This window comes from Anolis sagrei, chromosome Y (genome assembly GCF_037176765.1).
Source record: "Anolis sagrei isolate rAnoSag1 chromosome Y, rAnoSag1.mat, whole genome shotgun sequence".
In the NCBI taxonomy this organism is placed as follows: Eukaryota; Metazoa; Chordata; class Lepidosauria; order Squamata; family Dactyloidae; genus Anolis; species Anolis sagrei.
In genome coordinates, this window is record NC_090035.1 from 55,079,165 (window position 1) to 55,094,871 (window position 15,707).

General features: G+C 42.9%; 1 pseudogene; it reads left to right on the forward strand.

Annotated features, from left to right (window-relative positions):
- Nucleotides 1-2,506: 2,506 nt before the first annotated feature.
- LOC137095629 (AT-rich interactive domain-containing protein 4B pseudogene) lies at nucleotides 2,507-13,632 on the forward strand (annotated as a pseudogene).
- The last annotated feature ends 2,075 nt before the right edge of the window (nucleotides 13,633-15,707 follow it).

Sequence of the window (15,707 nt, forward strand, 5' to 3'; positions counted from 1 at the left end):
TGGATTATTTGTTAACATCAAAAAGTCAGAGATACTATGTATTAACACCCCACCAAAAGAACAATTGGAGATTAGGAAAATATCAGGATTAAAATTAGGATCAAAGAAGCTAAAATATTTAGGAATATGGGTATACAAAACTCCAAAGAGTATAGTTAAGGGGAATTACAAACAAAAGTGGAAAGTAATAGAGAAGCAACTTAAGAACTGGGAAGGGAAAACATTAACAAGAGTGGATAGAATAAGGGCATTGAAAATGTTCATAATACCAAAATTATTATATTTACTCCAAACCTTACCAAACACAGTAGAGAGGAAAACATTAAAGACATGGGACAGAAGAATAAGAATATGGGCAGTTGGCGGGAAAAGACCCAGAATAAGGGATAAATGGTTAAATGCAAAAGAAGAAGAGGGAGGCTGGGGGATCCCAAGTCTGGAAGTTTATCATGATGCATTTCAAATCCAAAGATTGCTGGAAATACAGTATACGGAAAAAAATGGGTAAATATGGAGAAGATAATAAATAATATTAAAGGAAAAGAAATAATATTTAGGGAATGGAAGAGGAGAGAGGAAACAGAACTTAAGGAACCCTTTAAAGGAACAGTAAAAGTGTGGAAAAAAAGAAAGAAGAAGTTAAATCCAGGTAATGAGAATAAGATGGCAACTATATGGCAAATGAATTATAATAATGATGAAATGATAGGCAGAACATTGAGACTGATTGAAAGCAGAGGGAAAAGGTTAGTAGAGGATCTATATACAGAGGATGGAAACCCCGTAGAACAAAAAGAAATTCAGAATTGGATAGGGTCAGGGAATTGGATTCAAAGCTGGGCTATAAGACAGGAAATTTTTAGACGGAGGGGCAAAATTAGAGAACAGGATAGTCCATTTGAGAAGGTGATTAGGAAATGTTTGAGAGGGGAGAAGAAAGTGGCAGGAGATCTGTACGACCAAATTATAACAGTAAAAGAAGAAATAATAGAGGAAATTTTCCAAACATGGAGATTGGATATGGAAATTGAGAGGGAAGACATCCAAAGGGAAATAAGTAATATAGCAAAAGAAAAGTATAATGTATTAAGGGAAGCAAGAAGGAAAATGTTACAAAAATGGTACAGAACTCCTGCACAACTTTCACGCTTTGTACCAAGGATAAAGGATAGGTGTTGGCATGGCTGTGAACAAAGAGGGGTGTTTAATCATATGATATGGGAATGTGATCAAGTGCAAGAATACTGGAAAAGGATTGAAGGGGAAATCAATAGAATGTTATAGTAATAGCAAATAGTAATAATTAATAGAAATATACTACATGCACGAATAGCAGGAGTGAAGAATATACAAAAGGAAAAAATGGTTGACAAATTAATCGCTTGTGCACAAATTGTTTTAGTGAGGGGTTGGAAAGACAAAACAAAATGGACGCTGATTAATTGGTATAACTATATAGTGAATATGTTAAATGTGGAAATAACAAATTGCAAATGGAATAATATAGATAAAATTGAAAAGGTTACAATAACTAAGAGGATGTGGGAACCAGTTCGGAATTATTTAGAGAATGTGTTAGGATGTGGAGCAGAAAAATTAAGACTGAGACTGATATTTCAAATGTAACTTCTGTAGTTTGATGTATAAATGGCATGTACAAGAAGGGGAGGGTGGGAGTGGGAAAAACCAATAAAACAATTTAAAAAAACTTCAAAAAAAACCTTTCTTTATTAAAAAAAGGGAAAACCCCTGAAAAGGAGATAGAGCCCAGTGCTATGAAGGATTGCACTGAGGTGATTCAAAAGGGAGAAAGGCCTGAAAAACAGTGTTTGTTTGTGGTTTTGAACACAGTCCAAAATGATTATTTAGAACCCATTAAGATAGATGGGAATCTTTTACAAGGATGGAGGGACACGGGTTCCGAAGTATGTGTGATCCGTCCAGAGATGGTACCTGAGAAGTATCAAAATCCTACTTCACAAATTAGTTTAAAAGGCTTAGGGCCAGCGATTACATCAAACGTGGTCTCTTTGCCTGTAGGATATGGCAAATGGACAGGTATATGAGATTTTGCCATACGTTCGGAAATCCCTTACACATGCCTGATTGGGAATGACCTGGCCAGAAAGATTAAGAAAATACAAGTCACCTAAAGAAGAAGAAGGCTTAATTGTAGAACAGACTTGAGAACAAAACATCCTTTGTTTACCCATATGCCAGACTCTGGAAGGGGAACCTGAGACCAGCTCTGTAGTAACCGAGCTAGTTAAAGAGACAAAAGGGGAAAATGAACAAAGGGCTGACGATACACTCCAGACCTTGTTTGATACAGCTCAGACCGATAAGACTGAGTTAATCCCAGAAAGCCAAGCAGATTTATAATCAAAGATGAGGTTTTGTATAGAGAGGTTTTAAACCACAAGTCTCCAGTTCTAGCTCCTTCTTACACCCAGATTGTAGTACCTCAGAAATATCTGAGCACCCAGCTAGAGCCAGTGATGAGAACATGGAAACAATAGATCCTACAAAACAGGTGATGAACTCAGAAGAGAAAAAAGAGCTGAAAGAACCCTTTATCTTAAAAGATGTATTGCCTTCAGCTCAACATGAAATTATCTCTGCAGAGCTCATTGACAAATGCAACGGAGTACAAACTGAAGAGAAAGCTGAAGAAAAGGTGGTACTTGATGAGTCCCTCTATTTGACAGTGGACACTTATTTGAGTGCAAAATATCAAGGAGCCTTTTGTGAGACCAAGGTCAATACAACTAGTTGAAGTGAATTATAGGTTGCTTACCTGTATCCATAGTTTCCTGAGTGGACCATGTGGCAGCTTACCTGTGAATTCGCACATATGGTATCTCTGCGCCTGCACAGTACAGCTTTCTGAACCTTCTAGAAGATAAAATAGTCATTTTAGTCCCCGGCTAGCCCGGCCCACCCCCCTCAAGTATATATAACCCATGGGCGGGGCTAGCCACCAGTTCTCTTCCGCTGCAAAGCAGCAGGAAGGCGGGGCATGACACTCGAGGGGAGGTCGGGCGGGGATGTGCGAATTCACAGGTGACTACTCAGGAAACTACGGTTACAGGTAAGCAACCTATAATTTCCTGTCATAGTCAACTGTGAATACACACATATTGTAGACTAGTGAGCTATTAACCCTGGCTGGTGGGCGTCATGCCAACGCAGAGAAGAGGACTGCCCTTCCAAATGAAACACCCCTCTTGGAGGAGAAGTCCAATTTGTAGTGGGACACAAAGCTAAGCGGCGTGGACCATGTGGCACCATGGCAAACTGGGTCCAGCTGCAAGCCCTCATGAAAGCCATAGAAGTGGACAACGACTTCGTGAAATGACCCTTCACAGAAGAGAAAAAGATGGCCCTGCCAAAGGCTACACCTTTACAACAGTGGGCATCAACCTTGTTGTGCAAGATGAAGACATATGGAATAGGTGAAGCATCTGTTCAACAGAGGTCTTCAAAAGAAAGCCCCTCAGAAGGGCAGTGGAAGTTCCCACAGATCCAGTGGGATGACCCTGAACCTACCCAGGTGAATTGCAACCATTCAACTGGTAAGCTAGATAAACCATGACATGATCCAAAGACCATTTTATGGGAGCACCAGGAGGCCACTGGTATCCTCCTGGTACCTTAGAAACAGCCTAGGACATTTAAAAGAGTCCTGTTAAACTATATAAAAAAGGCACAGAATGTAATGACCAAACCAAAAGGGACGATCTTGGAGAAAACTAGGAATGGAAGGCTATCTTGGGCAGAAAGTCGCATCAATATGTGGCATGATCTTGTCATAGTAAGTCATAATAGGGCTCATCTGCCCAAAGCACACTCATAGCATGGAAAACTCCTTCATATGACACAGCAAAACAATAGTACCAGTAAGCCATTCCCATGAGATAGGACATATCCGTAAGGTCAGGAACCCCAAGTTGAAACTTAGTTAACTAGAAAGCACTATCTCCAATCTCGAAGATGGGGCCAAAAGGGCAGCAGAACATTCCTATTCCTCAGCTCTTGATGAAATGGACTAACAGAGGTCCAAGAACATGACAGGAGAATCCAGTTTCTTCCTAAAACAGGACATGGCCACATGGTAGCACTATAAAGAGGAAGGATAGATACCTCTGTTGTTTATTTGGTCAGTCGCCTCTGATTCCTTGTGAAACAGAATCAGAAAAAATCAAGGTTGAAACTGGATCAAACTTACTAGGGAGGCAAAAGGCTGAAACCAGGTCCAATTTAAGTGACAGAGCTTAGAAGGCTGTCTCTAAGATAGTCCTCAGTGGCTGTGCCAAGGGTAGATGGGTTCAGCCTCACTGACCAGCCATATCCTTCAAACTGTAGTCTAGACGATGTACTTTGGAATGGGGACCTCAACCCTCCTGGGGCATGAGGAGATCTGATTGGAAAGGTGCATCAGCTCATCCTGGAGCATCTCAGGGAGGAAAGAAGCATGGCTAGCACAACGAGGATTCAACCAAAATTATCCACTCGCAATTTGGGCACCACCCAATTGCGAAGAGAACCAATAGAAATGCAAAGGGGAATGGAGGGAATAGGCAAAGAGGAACGCCTCCCTTAAATGGCCCCATGCTTGGTAGTGGGGCTGACTCACGCAGAACAAAGGGGATGCACGACTAGATATATCTCCAGATTGCCACATGGTCTGAAATGGGAGAATGATGCCCTGCCTAGGTGGTCGGCTAACGTATTCATGACTTCAGGAAGATATACTAGCACAAGGTGGATCCTTCTGTCGATGCACCAGTTCCACAGATGAAAGGTAAATATTAGAAGCGGAGAGTGTGTCTCATCTTACTTGCTTATCAGAATGGGGTGGTGATGTTACCTGTGAGGGCTTGGACTATGTGCCCTGACAGTGATGGTTCAAGTAACATCATGCCCTGTTCAACTCTTAGCTTTTCAAAGGAATTCAATTGTCTGGTGGCCTTCATCCTGGGCCAGGTCCCCTGGGCATCAAGGTCCTTCGAATGTGTATCTCCAAATCCAGAGGAAGGAATCTAGGGATATTCCATGGTCTGAAGGACAAACTGTACAGATGTTGCTTGATGATCTGACCAACAAAGTGGTTGTGAGGATCATAACCGAGGTAATAAAACAAAGAGAAAAACATGCATGTATGGGCCAGCAAAGGGCCCTCCATGAAGTGCTGCGGTCGTAGTTAAAGTCATACAAAGAAAAACCACATAGACCAGATATGAGAGGGAGTAGAAGCTTTGATTTAGTTGCCAGTAGTCAGTTATGAATATACAGATAGCTGTAATGTCACAAGTAGAAGCTTCGACTTAGTTGCCAGTAGTCAGTTATGAATATACAGATAGCTGTAATGTCACTGAAGTGAAAATGGGCTACCATGGCAGACCTACACTTGAGGAAAGCACGAAAAAGAAAACAGTCATGAGACCAAACTGACATGCATCAAACAAGGGACTGGTCCCCTATGGTGAAAGAAGGAACCTACTGACCAACATCCCTCAAATCAGTTTGACAAACAAAGCATCATTAATGACAGGGAAAGAGTAGAAAGCGATGTCATCCAAGGCTTGAATATATCAGTTGATGTTTCTTAGGTTCAGGATGGCACCTTAGCCACCACCCCTCTCAGGCAGTCAGAAGTAACTGAAGAAAGTGCAAGAGAAGAGCACAATGGATACTGGTGGTCAATCAGCCTTTCTATGAAAAGGCCTGGGCCTCTCACCAACAGGTAGAGAAGGCAGGCAACATGAGCTGATAGTTCTTAGCACCAGTCCTCTGAGGGTTAACTTCTGCCAGACTGAGGTAAAGGTGACAGCCCAGATCCAACAACCTGGTCTACACAGGAGGTTGTCAAAAGAGTGCTCAAAAGTCCAACATGAGAAAGAATACACTAACCCAAGTGAAGCACAAGCGGTTAAATAATTTTAGAGCAAAACGGGCAACAGTGAACGCATTATCTGTAGCTTTAAACAATTCTTCTTCTTTTGTGCATGAGGTAGGACATGGCAGGCAATGCTATAAAACTGGAAATGAAAAGAATTCTGTATGGCACTACTTTGGCAAGCTGCCAGGCCAATACGGCATCCATTTACAGAATACATCAGCGTAAGACAGCAAAACCATAACAGAAGAAGACAATGATTGAGTGCTGAAGATATGGCATATCTAGCTTGAGAAACAATAGTAAGAGAGGAGATGAGTAAATATATCATTATTCCAATACACTTGTACACTTTCCAGGGTACTGGAGACTAAGATATAATGGGCAAAATCAACGGCCTGGGAACAATGTTATGTGACATCACAGGAAGGAAGAGTGCTGTTAATAGCATAAAACAAAATATACTCAGCAGCAATAGCGTTTGAAAATAACATACCTCTTAACAATGGACAGCACAAGAGAAAAGATATATAGTCATATGTATACATTTGAAGATAGTCTTCCTGTCCTAAATTTAGGACTGGCGAAGGGTGGTTGTGAAGGAGGGTAAAACTACTGCCACCTAATTTGAGAGGAAAGCCGGGCAATGATCAATATCAGCTTATGAGCTGGTTTATAAAGGGACTATTATTTTCAGAAGTATTGATAGCGTAGCGTTTTCTGTCCCTGGTTTGGCTTTACTTCTTATGCAGGCTGTTTGACTTAAGAGAAACTGTATCAGGCAAGGCTTGAGGAGAACAGTAACAATTTTATTGGAACAAGCAAGGTATAACAGATTTGATTGTTTCTTCACAAGAGGCACGAATCTTGACTGGTTACATTAGTAAGGTTTCATGAGTAACCTCAGGCACAGACTTCAAGAGGTTTCTATAAGCAGATGTATCTCTCCTGGACAACTGTCCTAATAAAACAAATAAGCTGAAAGGCTTATTTAATAGAATTGGCTCCCGGCCAAACTTTGATTGTTAACCCAGAATCAATAACCCCCTGTAGTTTTATCACTACCGGGTCCTTTCCTGTAACCCTTTTGGTCACAAATTAATTCCCTGAATCTCCACCCAGAGATTCAGTCTTCCCTGTAGCTCATCGGCTTACAGACTGCCACACTCAAACAGCTGCCCCGTGAAGAGGCAGTTGGCAGTTGCCTCCGCCCCTGTTGCTATGGCAACTCATCCCAAGCCAAGCCTGCAACGATCTCTAACAAAACACCATCCTACATACCTACCATTTATCAACCACTGTTCAAACAACACATAAACATATGAATAAAAATTACACATCGTCACACCTCCCAACCCATAGGGATTATTTTTTACTTTTCTACCAACTAGAAAGGTCAAAAATAATTTGGGTGATATCAATATCATATAACTATATATAAACCATATACTGATCAGTTATTCAATATAATCCATGTATGCAATACCAAAGTTTCACATTTCTAACATTTTTCTTATCTCTTTTGCAATATACTTGATTAGTTTCCCTGTGACTCTACTGACATAAATTCTCAGTATTTTTACATATATCAGTCTTTTAATATCATTAAGTCCTTTAAACTTATGAGCAAGTCTGAATAATTTGAAGAGATTTAAGTCTCTATAGTTAACCACAGGTTGTTCATTACTAAGAGTCTCTTGGTCTTCTATGAAGAGACAACGCTGTTGTAGGAAGCTTTCTCTTTTCTCTGCTTTTGCTGCTGGAGTTTCTTCTTTCAACCTGATCTTCCAATTATCAGGAACAGTTCTGCTTTCATTGAGTTTTAAGGCTCGAATAGGGCTTGCTTCAACGTAGCATCAGGTCTTAGTGAAGAATCTGTAGTTCCTTGAACATCTTTTCTTGGTATTGAAGAGAATTCACCATTGTTGGAAGAACGAACAAGAACATTGTCTTTCTCTATTGTAGTCTCATCACTGCTGTCTGGATGAACCTTTAAACCTTGGAACTGGAGATTTGTCTTTTTATCAAGACTAACATAGTCAGTGTATATCACTTTTCTTAACAGTCCATCAGCTTGGTTTTTATCCTCTTTTTCTTCCTTGCTCAAAGATAAAGATTATTCTTCCTCCGATATATGATTAGATCTTCTTTCTCTGCTTACTTTCTTTTCAGTTGTAGACATATCGAAATGCTCAGGGTTAGTAAGGAGAAGCTGATCTAATGTTTTATTCTCAGCAAAATGTCTCTCTTCTTTCAGATGAAGTGGAGAGTGTTTGAGAGTCCTCTTATCTCCATCATCAACTGTTACAGGGTACCAGCTTGCATCAGTCAAATTGTTGATGACAGCTTTTTGATATTTTGTACTCCCAACCATGTCTATTGCCAAATAAATAGGTTCCTTAAGGATTAGCTTTTCTTCATCTGTCTCTTCTGATTGTATTTCATTGTCTTTGTCAATGAGCTCAGCAGAGGTAATTTCTTTACTTGGAGCTGAAGGTAATACATCTTTTAAAGTCAACGATTCTTTCAGCTCTTTTTTCTCCTCAGAATTTATCACTTGTTCTGCAGAAACCACTGTTTCTATATTCTCATCACTGGCTCTATCTGGGTGCTCATTATATTTCTGAGGTACCACACTCAAGTCTTTTTCCTCTTTAGGTAACTGATATTTTCTTAATCCTTCTGGCCAAGTCATTCCCAATCAAGCATGAGTAAGGGATCTCTGAACTTATGGCAAAATCCCACATGCCTGTCCAATTGCCATATCTTATGGGCAAAGAGACCACGTTTGAAGTAATTGCTGGCCCTAAGCCTTTTAAATTAATCTGAGAAGTAGGATTTTGATACCTCTCAGGTGCCATCTTTGGATGAATTACACAAACTTCAGAACCCGTGTCTCTCCATCCTTGCAACAGGTTTCCATCTATTTTGATGGGTTCCAAATAGTCATTTGGGACTGTGTTTAGTACCACAAACGGACACTGTTTTTCAATCTGTTCCCCTTTTTGAACCACGTCAGTGCAATCCTTTTTAGCACTGGGTTCCATTTCTTTTTCAGGGGTATTGCTTTTTCTAATGAAGAAGGTGGACTTCTCTTTTCTCAGGAGATTACATTGAGACTTAAAATGTCCTAATTTCCCACAATGAAAACAGCCCTTATTTCCCTCAGTACTGTTAGGCTGCATGGTGCCTGCCATCCTGCAGGTGGTGTTTTCTACTGCAGATCCTCTCCCTGGCTGACTGTGAGGGGAGTTTTTAAATGGCGGTTGGGATTGTCTTACTTCCTTTCTGACTCCTTCTTCTTCTTTAAATCCTTCCTTTAAAGTAATCAACTAGTCCATCATGATAGCTGCTTGTGTTGAAGTTTTGGGGTTTCTATCCTGTATAATCCATCTATAATCAAGGGGAACCTGTTGATAAAACTGCTCCTTTTGAATTAAGTTTTTGAGCTGCTGGAAGTCATTTACCTCAGCGCCTCTGATCCAGCTCTCAAAGTATTGTTCCTGCTTGGAGGCTAATTGAGAATAACTGTCATATTTTTCTTTTTTGATCGTCCTGAACTACATCCTATAAAATTCAGGCATCAGCTGTAATTTCTGTTGGACTTGTTGTTTGAACTTAGAGTAATCTCTATGTTCTGTCCCTGCCATGTCGCTGTAAATCTCCAGGAGTTTACCACAAATCTGTGGCCTTAAATATGCCATCCATTTTTCCTCAGCAACATTGCAGTCCTTACAGCATATTTCAAAAGAAATTAAAAACATTTCCACATTGTCTTCTTTATTATATCTTGGGGAATTTTCTCAAAATATGATCCATAGGGATCTCTTCTTGTCTCTCCTGTAGATTTATTTGGGCTTGAGGGAGAGTTAAACATTGTTTTTCAATTTCTAATTCCATTTTTCATAATTTAGCCTGCCTGACTTTCCCGCTTCTCAAACTCCATTTGTGCCCTTTGGGTTTCCATTTCTGCCTGTCTATTTTGGGCTTCCATTTCTGCCTGTCTCCTTTGAGCTTCCATTTCAATTTCCCTTTGTCTTGTCTCAAGTTTCCTTAACTCTAGTTGATATTTGAATGGTATTTCAGAGATAGGAGTTTGGTCTGAGTCTGAGCTTCCCTCTTCTTGATAAGCCTCAACCTCCTTTGTTACTTTGCCTTGCTATTTAGCCACCATCTTTGCCTCCAACTTTTATCTCAAGATTTTTCCTTTTAGGCAACCTCAGGCATTAAATCAGATGTTACATGAATCCCGTCGCTTGCCACCAATTTGTGAAGGAGGGTAAACTACTGCCACCTAATCTGTGAGGAAAGCCGGGCAATGATCAATATCAGCTTATGAGCTGGTTTATAAAGGGACTATTATTTTCAGAAGTATTGATAGCGTAGTGTTTTCTGTCCCTGGTTTGGCTTTACTTCTTATGCAGGCTGTTTGACTTAAGAGAAACTGTATCAGGCAAGGCTTGAGGAGAACAGTAACAATTTTATTGGAACAAGCAAGGTATAACAGATTTGATTGTTTCTTCACAAGAGGCACAAATCTTGACTGGTTACATTAGTAAGGTTTCATGAGTAACAGACTTCAAGAGGTTTCTATAAGCAGATGTATCTCTCCTGGACAACTGTCCTAATAAAACAAATAAGCTGAAAGGCTTATTTAATAGAATTGGCTCCCGGCCAAACCTTGATTCTTAACCCAGAATCAATAACCCTCTGTAGTTTTATCACTACCGGGTCCTTTCCTGTAACCCTTTTGGTCACAAATTAAGAGATTCAGTCTTCCCTGTAGCTCACCGGCTTACAGACTGCCACACTCAAACAGCTGCCCTGTGAAGAGGCAGTTGGCAGTTGCCTCCACCCCTGTTGCTATGGCAACTCATCCCAAGCCAAGCCTGCCACAATCTCTAACAAAACACCATCCTACATACCTACCATTTATCAACCACTGTTCAAACAACACATAACCATATGAATAAAAATTACACATCATCACAGTGGTCATTCTTAAAGGACCATACTGTCTGCAAGCCTTCCCTAAGTAGAAGGGAAAAACAAGTGGGCTAAGTCCAGCTGCTAGCCTTAAACAGAGGGAGCCCATTATATGATACTAGCACAATGACGATACATAATAACTTTATTTGAGCCCTGCCACCATCTTCTCAAAGGGGCTCAGGGCAGTTCACAGAAGCACTCCAACAAATTTTCAGTTGGCCATCCATGTGTATGGGCTCTGAATCCATGCATAGTTGGCCTTCCACACCTCTGAGTCCTGCCAGTATCCAAAAATTGTAGATATGTGGTGCTGCTACTTACCATGGCCCTGAATCCATATCTGATTCTTTAACCGGTGGGGAAAGATGAGCTGGAGCAGTACCATGAGTGCCCACTAGATGGCCTCTTAGGCACACAGTATTGAAGGGTTCTTCCCTGAAAAGCCTGGAGGGAAGGTTTGTCAAGCACGTACCGGGCTGATGGCAGGGGTGGACACTGGACAGGACTCAAAAGCTGGTAGCAAGAGCTCAGCAGCAACCAGGAGGGCCAAGATTTGCGCCCTCCCCTCTCCATCTGGCAGTGGGCCACTTAACTGCAGGAGCAAATAATTGCAAACTAATTCTACTCAATCCTCCCTCCTGCACAACAGCAAATGCCTTCTCCCCAGAGGAAGGCAGAGGAGCCAAAGGAGGCATCTGCACAGACACCAAAAGGAGGATAGTAACTTGATGGGAAGTAGAAACCCCTGCAGAAGCTGAAACCGAAGAGGCTTCCTGAGCTGCCACCATGCTCATCAGTTTAGTAGGCAGAGAAAAAACCCTTTGCATATTTCCCACACGAGGAAGGTATGTAGAGAATTAGGCAGCCCCTGAGAAGGCATCAGGGGAGGAATGTGGGGAGAAGCGTAGATCTATTTGCCTTGTGGGGATAATTGCCAATAACCCTGCTGCATGGGTCCCGGCACCGGTCCCAGGCAAATACTCCCCATTTGGAGGAGGAGCAGGAGCGGTGCAAATGTGCAAGACCTTTCCTCCATGATTTTTCTGGAGAAAAGGAGGGAGAGGAGGAGGAAGAGGAGGAGGCTGACCTGCCCCCTGAAGCTGGTATTGATGGTATCAATGTGACGTCTTGATGCCCAGCTAGGGCGCTGCAGAAAGGGCCTCACATGCCAGCAGCACGATGATCCTGGGGAAGCGGAGCCAGAAGGGAGGAAAGGCCCCGATGCCAGGAGCAGGGCCATCGGCCCTGGCTCCATTAGTTATGCTCAATACCGGCAGCTGATAAATTCATAAGAGAGGGCACGGTAAGTGCCGGTATCGATTATAACATCAGTGCCTCTTGTGCCCCCGAAGTGGGCTGCGCATGCGAGGGGGGCGGTCCCCCGACATTCTGGCAGTTTTTCATCTTGGCCTTTAGGCTTGTTCTTTTGCGGCGCTGCCGCTTAACTCTCAGAATGCACAAAAAGTAAGTTATTGTCCCCACAGGGAAAAGAAGATGCCAGCTAGCACTTCAAGGGGCCTAAAGGCAAAAGGGCTCTTTGATAGAGAGTGGCTTCGAGCCTAGACTCGTGATTCTGCCTCGTTAGAGGAGTAAACACCTCACACAAGGCAGTCCAATAAAAGCTAGTCAGGAGCGAAGGTTCAAGAGCTGCTGCTAAAGCGGCGGATAAAGAGTACTGGTGGCTAGCCCTGCTCATGGGCTATATATACTCGAGGAGGTGGGTGGGGCTAGCCGGGGACTAAAATGTCTATTTTATCTTCTAGAAGGTTCCAAAAGCTGTACTGCGCAGGCGCAGAAATACCATATGTGCGTATGCACAGTTGATTACGGCATGAAAGGTAACTTTCAACCATGATTCACCCACTGTGGAAGTTCAAGATGATCACATAAATGATGTTTTAAAGGTCAGAACTGTGGTTGAAGTTAGGAATCCAGATGGAACTTATCAAGAAGCTGTCATCAACAAATTAACAGATGCAAGCTGGTACACTGTAGCTGATGGTGCAGTGAGAAGACTCTTAGATGCTCTTCACTTTGTCTGAAAGGAGAGAATCATTTTGCTGAGAGTGAAACATTAGATCAGCTCCTCCTTACCAACCCTGAACATTTTGATACGCCTGTAATTGGAAAGAAAATAAACACAGGGAGAAGATCTAATCATATACCAGAAGAAGAATCTTCTTCATCTTTGAGTGATGAGGATGAAGATGATAGAAAACAAGCTGATGGACTGTTAGGAAAAGTGATATACATTGACTGTGTTAATGTTGATAAAAAGAAAAATCTCCAGTTCCCAGCTTTAGAGGTTCATCCAGTCTGCAGTGATGAAACTGCAACAAAGAAGGATTATGTTCTTGTTTGTTCTTCCAAGGATGGCAAATTCTCTTCAATACAAAGGAAAGGTGTTCAAGAAATTACAGATTCTTCACTGAGGCCTGATGCTGCATTGGGACAGGTGTTTGATCAAGCTTTGGAATTCTGTAAAAGCAGAACTGTTCCTGGTAATTGGATGACTGAATTGAAAGAGGAAAGCTCCAGCAGTGAAGAGGAGGAAAGAGAGCTTTCTACAACAGCTTTATAATTTCATAGAAGACAGAGAGACTTTTATTGATATACAACTTGTGCTTGGATACAGGAACTTGAATCTCTTCAAATCATTCAGACTTGTTCATAAGCTAGGAGAACTTGATAATATTGAAAGACTGGTGTATGTAAATGTGTTGAAGTTATATCTCAATTGCTAGTGTATAAATAGTGTATAAATAGTTGTAACTGGGGAAGAGACAGAGACATTTTCCTTCTGGGAGGGAAACAGGAAGGCTTATAGTAGTATTGATCAGGTAAAAATTGAAGAGGAGTTATCCCAGAAACAGCAAACCCAAATTAGAGAATTACTCAACAAATACAATAAAATTTTCTCAGACCTTCCAGGAAGAGTAAAAGAAATTCACCATCGAATCCTTACAAGTGACATCCCACCGATAGCATCATCTCCATATAGAGTCACGGGGAAGCTAATCACCCATTGTACTAGTACAGAAACCGGATAACACCATACGGTTCTGTGTAGATTATAGGCTCTTAAACAAAGTCACACAGCCAGATAACTATCCGATGCCCCGGTTAGATGATCTATTAGAGAGGATGGGGGGAGCCAATTATATTAGTAGTTTAGATTTTAGACACTTCCCTTATTCAGTCCACTCAGCTCCCTTGATGTTTCATTATCTACCTCATCATCAGAAACATCTCTACCTAACGCCCAAGGGAGATTATTTCCCAGCCCGACCTCGTCCTCTGAGAGCTGACTAGTTACAGATCTCGGCCATGTAAGGGGGGGGGGGGAGGGTTCCGGAAGAAGGGGGTGCCATTCAAGTCGTGTGGGGGAGGAGAATAGCGGGTCACCGATATCCCAGGGAGAAGCGCAACAGAGTTCTTGCGACCCTGGAGAAGGTAGGTAGTGGTAGGCTCCAGGGCAGCCCCCTTGGTCTTAAGGTCCTGCTGATTAATGCCAGATCCGTTAATGGCAAAACCGCAGCCATCCAGGACTTGATCCTGGATGAGAGGGCGGATCTGGCATGCATCACCGAGACCTGGCTGGACGAGCTGGGGGGAGTAAATCTCACTCAGTTGTGTCCACCAGGTTTTGGAGTGCATCAGCAGGCCAGACAAGGGGGGCGGGGAGGAGGGGTCGCAGTAGTCTTTCGGCAATCCATTGCCGTGATCAGATGCGCTGTCCCGCAGGCTTCTGGGTTTGAGTGCGTCCACTTGAAAGTAGGGTGCCATGACAGTGTGGGGTTCCTGCTGGTGTACCGCCCACCCCGCGACCCAGTAGTTTCCCTGTCTGAGCTAGCGGAGGTGGTCTCTAATTCGGCATTGGTCTCCCAGCGCCTGGTGGTGCTGGGAGACTTTAACATCCACGCCGAGACCACCCTATCTGGTGCAGCTCAGGACTTTATGGCCACCATGACGACCATAGGACTGTCACAAATAATATCTGGTCCCACTCATCAAGCTGGACATACTCTTGACCTTGTTTTCGTGGCGGACAACGAAATGATTAGAGTGGAAGATCAAAACATCCTTCCGGTGTCATGGTCTGATCATTATCTGATCACTTTTAGACTTGCTGCGACTCTTAACCTCCGCAGGGGTGGAGGACAGATTAAAATGGTCCGCCCTAGGAGACTGATGGATCCGGATGGATTCCTGAGGAATCTTGGGGTTCTTCCTGCCTTGGAGCCTGGCAATTCCATCGACGCCTTGGTGACTCTCTATAATGGGGAGATGTCCAGGGCGTTAGATGTGATCGCACCCGAACGCCCCATCTCGTTGCGTCGTGACAGGCCATCTCCCTGGTTCACCGGGGAGCTGACTGTGATGAAGCATGCGAGAAGGGGGCTAGAGCGCAAATGGAGGAAATCTCGGGTCGTGTCTGATCGAGCACGGGCTAAAGCCTCTCTTAAGGCATACTCCGTGGCTATACGGGTGGCCAGGAAATCATTCACGACCACTCGTATAGCGTCTGCAGCAAATAGACCGTCGGAGCTGTTTCAGGTCGTGGGGGAACTCCTCCACCCACCTGTGGTGGAGGAGCTCACTGATGACCCAGCAGCTCGGTGTCGCGATTTCGCACACCATTTTGCAGGTAAAGTCGCTCAGATACGCCTTGAGCTCGACTCCAATTCCATCGCAGTGCCTGAAGAGGTGATGGAGGCATCTGCTTGTCCAATTTTGTTGGATTCTTTTAGGCTTGTTCTCCCTGAAACCGTAGAGGAGGTTCTTGGGGCTGTGAGGGCGACCACCTCACCTCTAGACC